Genomic DNA, 12,350 nt, shown 5'->3' on the forward strand with positions numbered 1-12,350 from the left:
TATTCTGAAATTGAAGACCACACCACTGTTACATCTTTTTCAGGTGCACTCTGCAGCCACTAGATGGCTCAGTGGATATGCTCACGTCTTTTCCCGAGTGATTATTTCAGAATGTAACAACCTAAACTGCTATTCATTTCTCACATTGAAGTCCAAAACTGCACCCGGATTGCGATTATAAGATTAAAAAAATGAGGGCACGACAGTCCCAGGACGCAACGTGAACAAACCCAGCCCACTGTCGTCCAATCTTGTTTACATGTTTGCCTTTTATTATGGCCGCCATATTTTATTTTCGGTGAATGTGTATTCTTGCTGGCAAGGAGAAGATTATGGACTAACAGATGTCATTGGTAGTGTCAGATCTAGATCAAATGTAGAATGATTATACATCCTGACACAGTTGTTTTTGAAATCAAAAACAATCCATGATGTACAGGATGTCTGACTGGTTTTGGTGACATTGTACTTGACTTTGAACTCATGCTGTTTCCTTTATCTTGGATTAAGTTATTTACCTATGAGTCCAATAGAGCTAAAACCACTTAGAACTAAGATTAAAAGGATACTTCCTTAACATAACTACTTCAAACCACTTCAAATATATATACTGAAATATACTTAATGCTGATATATCATAGGTATTCTTATTAAAATAAAGATCAGTGTGCTTCCCATCATAATGTAAAAGTTTTTTTCCTGGACATTCTAGGTAATGCAGCAAGTCAATAAAAATAGAAAAGATACTACTATTGGAAAAGGAGAGACAAAATCTTTGTTGTGTGTAAATCATATTATCTTCACCTAAAATTAGATGGTTTTGATTAAGGAAGTTTTGATGTTGGTCAGTTACCGAAAAATTGTACAAAAATCATTAAATTAAAAAATTAATTGTACAAAAAATCAATTTCCCTATATGCAGCAATTACCAATTAAAATAAAATAAAAATATATTCCATTTACAACAGTATGCAGGAATGCTTAAACAAAATGCATATGACCATATGGCAAATACTACAAAAAAAATTTTTTTTTAATTAATTTTATTTTTGGCTGTGTTGGGTCTTCGTTGCTGCTTGCGGGCTTTCTCTAGTTGTGGTGAACGGGGGCTACTCTTTGTTGTGATGCGCGGGCTTCTCTTTGCAGTGGCTTCTCTTGTTGCGGAGCATGGTCTCTAGGTGTGCAGGCTTCAGTAGTTGTGGCACATGTGCTCAATAGTTGTGGCTCTCAGGCTCCAGAGCACAGGCTCAGTAGTTGTGGAGTACAGGCTTAGCTGCTTCGTGGCATGTGGGATCTTCCTGCACCAGGGCTCGAACCTGTGTCCCCTGCATTGGTAGGTGGGTTCTTAACCACTGTGCCACCAATGAAGTCCTAAAAAACTTTCTTGAATAACATAAAAATACATTAAAATAAAGAAAAGATTACTCTGTTTCTGGGTGGGGACAGAAATATAAATGTTCTTCCCCCTAATTAATTTAAAATTTTAATGATAGTTGAACAAATGTCACCCCAGGATTATTTTCTTTTCAAATTTGATGTGAAGACTCAATGGAAGAAAAGAGGCAATAAAATAAGAATGAGAGACTCTTTCATTGTTAAGTACTTTGTTTATAATTTATCATGAACCTACAGGAATCACAAAAGTTTAGCACTAACTACTCAAGGAGAGTAATAAGAATTCACATATAATATGATATATTATTAACTAACGACTAGTGCATATATTTTTTATATATTCATGTATAATACTATACTATAAGATACTATTATAGGTATAAATTAGATGAAGAATGGATTTACTCAAAAAACTGTGGTTATTTCATATTTCTAAAATAATTAACATAGTTTCCTACCATGAACTCTACTGCAAAATGTAATCCAGGTGAATTATAGAGAGAAATGATGAAATATATATGACAACCAAAAGTATTAACTTGAACATTTACATAATAAGGTAAAGAAAGCTTTTAAGCAGTTAAAGGGGGAAGTATTCATATATATGATTACCTAAAAATAAATGTTTTTTACCCCAAACTATAAAAATGATAAATTATCAATAAGGAAGGATTTTTTTGGTTGAGATTAATGAAAAAATTCTATTATTCTCAATATGTTGAGTTCTTACAAATCAATAAGAAAAAAAAAAAACACACAGTACAGTAGTTTTAAGGGCAAAGACATGAACTGGCAAGTCTCCAATGAAGAAATGTAAATGACAAGTGAACAAGCTGAAAAAATTTTCAACTGCACTAGTAGCCAAAGAAATGAAAATTATAACAACAGTGAAATACTGTTTTTGTCTCAAATTGGCAGTGAGTAAAAGGAATAATTAGAGTGCTGGGCAGGGTACAGAGAAATGGACACTTATATTCCAATGGTGAGTATGTAAATTGGAACAACATTTCTGGAGGGCAGCTTGGCAGTGCATTTCAAACACATTAAAATGTGCATATCTTTTCACTAAGGAATGCCACATTTAGGAATTGATTAGATGTATATAAAATAAAAATATCTGTGCAAGAATGATCACTACGCTATGTGTCATTACCTTGAAGATTTGGGCCAAATTTAAATGTTCAGAAATACCAGAGAGATTAAATAAATTATAGTATGTACATAGAATTCTTTTATCTATGCATTCGGCAAATATTTATTTACAATAAGATGATACGTACTAATTAGAGATCTAAAAGACAAAGGACTAGGAAATGTTCACAGGATATTGCTGGGTGATAAAAGCAAGTCATGAAGCAGTACACATGGGAGATCCTATTTTTATGAAACCTGGTTGCCCCGACCCTCAGGAGAGTGAGAACACAAATGAACGTATAGCAATGCTGACATCCATATTATGCACCCCATGAACATAACTGTGGGATTTTAGATCCCTTCTCAAAATTTCCCCCAGTTATTATTCTTCAATTTACATAACACTAACTCAAGCCTATTCTGTCATATCTGGTGTGTAACAGTGTTCTCCAGAGAAAGAGACAAATAGGAGATTATATATTTATATTTACATGTAATCTATATGTAATTCCTTTATTATAAGGAATTGGCTTGTGTGATATGTAGGCTGAGAAGTCCCAATATTGGCCCTCTGGAAGATGAAGATGCAGGAAAGCCAGTGGTGTAGACCCATCTGAGTCTGAAGGCCTGAGAACCAAGGGGGCTAATGATGTGAGTCCCAGTCCCGTCTGATGGCAGGAGAAGACTGATTTCCATGTCAAGCAGTCAGAGAAAGCACATTCTCCTCTCTCTGTGGTTTGGTTCTGTTCAGGCACTCAAAGGACTGGATGATACCTGCCTACACTGAGGAGGGCCATCTGTTCCACTGAGTCCGCTGATTCAGATGCTAATCTCTTCCAGAAATGCCCTCACAGACACACTCAGAAATAACATCTAACCAGATCCCATGGCCAGGTCAAATAAACACATAAAATGAACCATCACACAATGGGAAGTTGCAAACCATCCTGCATTCCTGAGAATTTTAGGGATTTAACTTTTCATGCTATTCTCCCTACCCAAAGCCAGCCTAGATATAGAATTTTTCACTCTCCAATTTTTAAGTAAACGTCTCATCTAAAATTACCTAAGGCCTCATTCACCAGAAGGCAGACAGCAGAAGCAAGAAGAACTACAATCCAGCAGCCTGTGGAACAAAAACCATATTCACAGAAAGAGACAAAATGAAAAGGCACAGGACTAAGTACCAGATGAAGGAACAAGATAAAACCCCAGAAAAACAACTCAATTAAGTGGAGATAGGCAACCTTCCAGAAAAAGAATTCAGAATAATGATAATGAAGATGATCCAGGACCTCGGAAGAAGAATGGAGGCAAAAAGATCAAGAAGATGAAAGAAATATTTAACAAAGACTAGAAGAATTAAAGAAACAAACACCTAGAAGAATTAAAGAAAAAGCAAACAGGTGAACAATATAATAACTGAAATGAAATATACACTAAAAGGAATCAATAGCAGAATAACTGAGGCAGAAGAATGGATAAGTGACCTGGAAGACAATGGTGGAATTCACTGCTGCAGAACAGAATAAAGAAAAAAGAATGAAAAGAAATGAAGACAGCCTAAGAGACCTCTGGGACAACATGAAATGCACCAACATTTGCATTAAGGGGTCCTAGAAGGAGAAGAGAGAGAGAGGACCCAACAAAATATTTGAAGAGATTATAGTCAAAAACTTCCCAAATATGGGAAAGGAAATAGCCACCTAAGTCCAGGATGTGTAGAGAGTCCCAGGCAGGAAAAATCCAAGGAGAAACATGCTGAGACACATAGTAATCAAACTGACAAAAATTAAACACGAAGAAAAATTATTAAAAGCAGCAAAGGAAAAATGACACATAACATTACAAGGGAACTCCCATAAGGTTAACAGCTGATTTCACAACAGAAGCTCTGCAAGCCAGAAGGGAGAGGCATGATATACTTAAAGTGATGAAAGGGAAGAACCTACAACGAAGATTACTCTACCTGGCAAGAATCTCATTCAGATTCAACAGAGAAATCAAAAGCTTTACAGACAAGCAAAAGGTAAGAGAATTCAGCACCACCAAACCAGCTCTACAGCAAATGCTAAAGGAACTTCTCTAAGTGGGAAACAAGAGAAGAAAAGGATCTACAAAAACAAACCCAAAACAATTAAGAAAATGGTAATAGGAACATACATATCAATAATTACCTTAAATGTGAATGGATTAAATGCTCCAACGAAAAGACACAGCCTTGCTGAAAGGATACAAAAACAACACCCATATATATGCTGTCTATAAGAGACCCACTTCAGACCTAGGGACACATACATACTGAAAGTGAGAGGATGGAAAAATATATTCCATGAAAATGGAAATCAAAAGAAAGCTGGAGTAGCATTACTCATATCAGATAAAATAGACTTTAAAATAAAGACTGTTAAAGAGATGAGGAAGGACACTACATAATGATCAAGGGATCAATCCAGGAAGAAGATATAATAATTATAAATATATATGCACCTAACATAGGAGCACCTCAGTACATAAGGAAAATGTGAACAGCTATAAAGGAGGAAATTGAGAGTAACACAATAATAGTGGGGAACGTTAACACCTCACTTACACCAGTGGACAGATCATCTAGACAGAAAATTAATAAGGAAAAACAGGCTCTAAATGACACAACAGACCAGATAGATTTTTTCTTTTTTGCTGTATGTGGGCCTCTCACTGTTGTGGCATCTCCTGTTGTGGAGCACAGGCTCCGGATGCGCAGGCTCAGTGGCCATGGCTCACGGGCCCAGCCGCTCCGCAGCATGTGGGATCTTCCTGGACCTGGGCATGAACCCGTGTCCCCTGTATCGGCAGGCGGACTCTCAACCACTGTGCCACCAGGGAAGCCGTAGACCAGATAGATTTAATTGATATTTATAGGACATTCCATCCGAAAACAGCAGATTACACTTTCTTCTCAGTGCACACAGAACATTCTCCAGGATAGAGCACATCTTGGGTCACAAATCAAGCCTTGGTAAACTTAAGAAAATTGAAATCATATCAAGCATCTTTTCTGACCACAATGCCATGAGATTAGAAATCAGTTACAGGGAAAAAAACATAAAAACACCAACACATGGATGTTAAACAATACGTTACTAAATAACCAAGAGATCACTGAAGAAATCAAAGAGGAAATAAAAAAATACCTAGAGACAAATGACAATGAAAACACGATGATCCAAAACCTATGGGAGCAGCAAAAGCAGTTCTAAGAGGGAAGTTTATAGCAATACAGTCTCACCTCAAGAAACAAGAGAAATCTCAAATAATCTAACCTTACACCTAAAGGAATTAGAGAAAGAAGAACAAACAAAACCCAAAGTTAGTAGAAGGAAAGAAATCATAAAGATCGGAGTAGAAATAAATGAAATAGAAACAAAGAAATCAATAGCAAAGATCAACAAAATTAAAAGATGGTTCTTTGAGAAGATAAACGAAATTGATAAACTTTTAGCCAGACTCATCAAGAAAAAGAGGGAGAAGACTCAAATCAATAAAATTAGAAATGAAAAAGGAAAAGTTAAAACGGACACTGCAGAAATACAGAGCATAAGAGACTACTACAAGTAACTCTATGCCAATAAAATGGACAACCTGGAAGAAATGGACAAATTCTTAGAAAGGTATAACATTCCAAGTCTGAACCAGGGAGAAATAGAAAATATGAACAGACCAATCACAGGTAATGAAATTGAAACTGTGATTAAAAATCTTCCAACAAACAAAAGTCCAGGACCAGATGGCTTCACAGGTGAATTCTATCAAACATTTAGAGAAGAGCTGACACCCATCCTTCTCAAACTCTTCCAAAAAATTGCAGAGGAAGGAACACTCCCAAATTTATTCAACAAGGTCACCATCACCTGATACCAAAACCAGACAAAGATACTACAAGAAAAGAAAATTACAGACCAATATCACTGATGAATATAGATGCAAAAATCCTCAACAAAATACTAGCAAACAGAATCCAACAACACATTAAAAGGATCATACACCATGATCAAGTGGGATTTATCCCAGGGATGCAAGGATTCTTCAGTATATGCAAATCAAACAATGTGATACACCATATTAACAAATTGAAGAAAAAACCCATATGATCATCTCAATAGATTCAGAAAAAGCTTTCAACAAAATTCAATACCCATTTATGATAAAAACTCTCCAGAAAGTGGGCATAGAGGGAACCTACCTCAACGTAATAAAGGCCATATATGACAAACCCACAGCAAACATCATTCTCAATGGTGAAAAACTAAAAGCATTTCCTCTAAGATCAGGAACAAGACAAGGTTGCCCACTCTTGCCACTATTATTCAACATAGTTTTGGAAGTTTTAGCCACAGCAATCAGAGAAGAAAAGAAATAAAAGGAATCCAAATCAGAAAAGAAGTAAAGCTGTCACTGTTTGCAGATGACATGATACTATATACATAGAGAATCCTAAAGATGTCACCAGAAAACTGTTAGAGCTAATCAGTGAATTCGGTAAAGTTGCAGAATACAAAAGTAATGCACAGAAATCTCTTGCATTCCTATACACTAACAATGAAAGATCAGAAAGAGAAATTAAGGAAACAATCCTATTCACCATTGCAACAAAAAGAATAAAATATCTAGGAATAAACCTACCTAAGGAGGTAAAAGACCTGTACTCAGAAAACTCTAAGACACTGATGAAAGAAATTAAAGATGATACCAGCAGATGGAGAGATGGTATACCATGTTCTTGGATTGGAAGAATCAATATTGTGAATATGACTATACTGCCCCAAACAATCTTTCAATGCAATCCCTGTCAAATTACCAATGGCATTTTTTACAGAACTAGAACAAAAAATCTTAAAATTTGTATGGAGACCCAAAAGACCCTGAATAGCCAAAGCAATCTTGAGGGACAAAAACAGAGCTGGAGGAATCAGACTCCCCGACTTCAGACTATACTATAAAGCTACATTAATCAAGACAATATGGTACTGGCACAAAAACAGCAATATCAATCAATGGAACCGGATAGAAAGCCCAGAGACCAACCCACGCACCTATGGTCAACTAATCTATGACAAAGGAGGCAAGGATATACAATGCAGAAAAGACAGTCTCTTCAGTACATGGTGATGGGAAAACTGGACAGCTATATGTAAAAGAATGAAATTAGAATACTCCCTAGCACCATACACAAAAATAAACTCAAAATGGATTAGAGACCTAAATGTAAGACTGGACACTATAAAACTCTTAGAGGAAAACATAGGAAGAACACCCTTTGACTTAAATCACAGCAAGATCTTTTTTGACCCACCTCCTAGAATAAGGGAAATAAAAACAAAAATAAACAAATGGGACCTAATGAAACTTAAAAGCTTTTGCACAGCAAAGGAAACTATATACGAGATGAAAAGACAACCCTCAGAATGGGAGGAAATATTTGCAAACGAATCAACGGACAAATGATTAATCTCCAAAATATATAAACAGCTCATAAAGCTCAATTTTTAAAAAAACAACCCAATCCAAAAATGGGCAGAAGATCTAAATAGACATTTCTCCAAAGAAGACATACAGATGGCCACGAGGCACATGAAAAGCTGCTCAACATCACCAATTATTAGAGAAATGCAAATCAAGACTCCAGTGAGGTGTCACCTCATACTGGCTAGAATGGGCATCATCAGAAAATCTAAAAACAACAAATGCAGGAGATGGTGTGGAAAAAAGGGAATCCTCTTGCACTGTTGGTGGGAATGTAAATTGATAACAGCCACTATGGAGAACAGTATGGAGGTTCCTTAAAAAACTAAAAATAGAATTACCATATGACCCAGCAATCCCACTACTGGGCATATACCTTGAGAAAACCATAGTTCAAAAAGACACATGCACCCCAATGTTCATTGCAGCACTATTTACAATAGCTAGGTCATGGAAACAACCTTAATGCCCATCGACAGACTAATGGATAAAGAAGATTGGTACATATATACAATGGAAAGTAGGTGTTCTATAAAAGGACATAAAAGTTCCATAAAAGTAGTTTCGTTCCATAAAAAGGAATGAAATTGGGTCATTTGTAGAGACGTGGATAGACCTAGAGACTGCATACAGAGTGAAGTAAGTCAGAGAAAAACAAATATTGTATATTAACGCATGTGTGGAATCGAGAACAATGGTACAGATGAACCAGTTTGCAAGGCAGAAATAGAGACACAGATGTAGAGAACAAACGTATGGGCACCAAGGGGGGAAAGTGGAGGGGGCCAGGTTATGGTGCTGTGATGAATTGGGAGATTGAGATTGACATATATACACAAATATGTATAAACTAGATAACTAATAAGAACCTGCTGTATACAAAAAAATAAATTGAACTCAAAAGAGAAAAATACCTTTACAGCAACATCCAGACTGGTCTATGACCAAACAACTGGGCACTGCAGCCTAGCTAAACTGACACACAAATTAAATCATCATGCCTCTCTACCTCCCTCCTTTCTCTGTGCTTTCCATTCCGTATTCCTGATACATTCTTATGTAGAGTGGTTTAATTTCATCAAACTGAATCTTTTCAAATAGGCCATAACCTGGAGCTCTTCATTTTTTTATTCTCTTCAAAATCTCCGGAATCTCCTATTTACTAAATTCTAGAGTGATTTCTGTAGATGGAGAAGCACCTATTTTCTCTTGTAGCCTCAAATATTAAATAACAACAAATCTCCCAGTTTATATATACATGTGTATATATTATTCTGTATGAAGAATGACAGATGGCAGATTTTGGTTTTTGTTTTGTTCTTTACTTTCTCAGCACTATTGTATGTTTTCTCTGCCTCCAGCAGTATATACTTTTGTAATGGGGAGTTACAGAAATGTATTCAGTTAGCAGGTATCTATCTGTTGGTCCTTGCTTATTTACACAATGGACCTGCAGGGGACTTAGAATAATTTACATTTAAGTAACATATTGCATCTTACATCTGTTATTTTCTTTTGCATTATTTATTTTATTTCATTTCCTACAGCCCTATGAAGTAAGCAGGGAAATTATTATAGTTGTCTTTGTACGTACGTGAGCATAAGGTGATAGGAAATGTCCACGCTGAGAACAATAATAGGTCTCATGACTCTGGACTTGTGATTTTACCATTTACAACCATCCCTGCATTAATATGGGCAGAGCTGGTCCATATGACACTCACCTCTTTGCTGCCACGCATACCATACAGGGGAAACCACAGAGATGTGTTCTGTTTCACCGTGCCTTTTTCTTGGGGGTACTCCCAGTTTTCACTCGTGTATCCTATGCTATAGACCCTACTGATAAACCTGTTTGTGCTTCCCTTTCTTAGCTAGCTCTTTAGTGCTTTGCTATGTGCTTACCATACAAGCGCATTCAGCAGCATCCTCTGGTCTTACTAGACTTTCTCTTCACTAGCCACACTCCCAGCCTTAGTTTCTCATAGATGGACCCATCTGGAGGGCCTAGGGAAAGTTTTCCTGTTCCTTCCAATCAAACACGTGGCAAATTATAAAACTGTTTTCACTGCATTGACTTATTCCTGGGACAAAAAAGTTAATCAATAGGAAAATAGGCCCCAGAAAGCCATTTGTTTACGCATTGTGTCTTAATGAGAAATGGCATCCCCAGTGGAAGAAAGCATCTAAAAAGACTTCAATTGCAAGGTGATCATTAAGCTAAAAACTTAAACTTTGAAATGTAAGCTAATTAAACCATTATTTAACTATAATAAAACTATTTTAGCTATTTGTGATGTATGTAATATACACACACGGTTTTAGAACTTGTATATAATGCCTATTTAATAATTTCTATGTGGAAGGCTCTGCTTTCAATACTTTAACCAAAAAAATTTGTTTAATTTTCATAATAATCATCACATAGGATGATTCCCATTTTTCTAGATAGAGACACTGTAGCATGGAGAAGCTAAGGTACATGGCCAAGGTCACACAGCTGGTAGATGGCAGAGATGGGAGTCCAATCCCGAACTCATTTTCTTACCCTATGCTGTGGGTTTCATACACATCACGGGGGTCATTGCTCTACGTAGATTTATTGAACACCTACTGTGCACCACGTACTGTTCTAGACATCTCATGTATTACTCGTTGCTTCCAAAAAAACATTTTTATACTGATGAAGAAAATAAGACACAGGGAGGCAGGTGTTCAGTCACTGCCTACTGGCAAAACTTGGATTCAAAGCTATATCCATGGGCTCTGGATTCTCATATCTGTCTGATTCCAAACGTGTACTGAATTGAGTATTCAATATTACCCTTTGATTATTGAGTGTGAAATTTTAAGTTAAGTAATGAAACGCCTGATTTTTTTTTCTTTGCGAAGATGTTTAACAGTGTTCCATGGGAGTGCCAATGGCAGAATTATCAAAGTGGCTAAAATGAACTGGGAGAGGACAGTACTGATTTTATCCTACCCATAATTGTCCCCCTACCTTTCTAGGTTCTTGACTGAAATCCCTCCTGTAATAAAAGGTTAACAGGAGAAAAACAGAAGTTGAATAACATGTATACCTCCTTATTCCTGACTGTGACTTCCCCAAATCTTTAGAATTTCCTAATTCATAAGAGCAATGGGATCATCTTTTGTTATAATATTTGGTCTTTTGTCTTCAGTTCCTGAAATGGCCATGACCTGGAGCCATTTAACAGGGAATAAAGTCACAATAGTAATTTGATCTAACCCTCCCTAACTACAATGTCAGTTATTCTGATTTTTTATTACCTAGAAAGTACCAATAGATACAAATTTAAAGTCATAATCCATATGCTGCCCCGAATAGAGTTCACTCTGGAGAGAAAGAGCTCAGGTTCTGGAGTCATAATGCTTTGGCTCAAATCTTGCCAAATCTCCGCCACTTCCTAGCTTTTTGGTTCGGGGCCAATTAATTCACTTCTCTGTTCTTCCATCTGCAAAATAATAGCTCCAGCTCCTTCAAACTGCCTTGAAGATTAACTGAGTTGATTAAATGAGTTAATTCACATCAGGAACATTGAAGAGGACTTGTCACATAGCAAGGACTCAATAGCTATTATTACAGGAAGAATAGATTGCTGTGGAAGTGTCATAGTTAGTATTTATGTACATTCTATTAACTGTGTTTAACCTATATCAGAGACCATCTCTCACAATTCTTGGGACTGTAGTCTTTAGGAAAGTGTATTGTCACATTCAAAATATGTAATAACCTGTAACATTCAGACACTACCCAGTCATAGAGGACAGACACTGCTCTAAAGGGGCGTCTGGTGTTAACTTTGTGAAAGGCTTGGGAAGGGGCCCCTGACTGCTGTCATGGTGGGGCAGCAGAGGCTGGGGCTCGGGCGCTCTGGGAAGCATCTCTTTACCAGCCTGTAAAAAGGTCTTTCATTATTTTCCCCACTGGCAAACTGGATGTGAGCCTGGCTTCATAACTACCATATGAATCATGTTCTTTCTTACTATCCTAATCCGTAATGAAGCAGGAAATAAATATAATTATAAAACAGCGAATATCTTTTACCCTCCACCCAGTTCCAGAGGAATTAAAGACTTTTTCCCTTTAGTGAAAAAAAATGTAATGCAGATCTGTGTTTAGATTTTGTGTATCTATTACATTCTCCCAAAAGGGTAAATGGACCAGAACCTGGGTAAATGGCCCTGAACTAACCAGTCGCCTCGGCTTGCTCAGCTGTATAGCATGAGTATGTTAGACTAGGTGATAGTTTACATCCTTTCATCTCTTTAAACTCTGTTCCTTTTTCTTCTTT

Source organism: Phocoena phocoena, chromosome 19 (genome assembly GCF_963924675.1).
Source record: "Phocoena phocoena chromosome 19, mPhoPho1.1, whole genome shotgun sequence".
Taxonomy (NCBI): domain Eukaryota; kingdom Metazoa; phylum Chordata; class Mammalia; order Artiodactyla; family Phocoenidae; genus Phocoena; species Phocoena phocoena.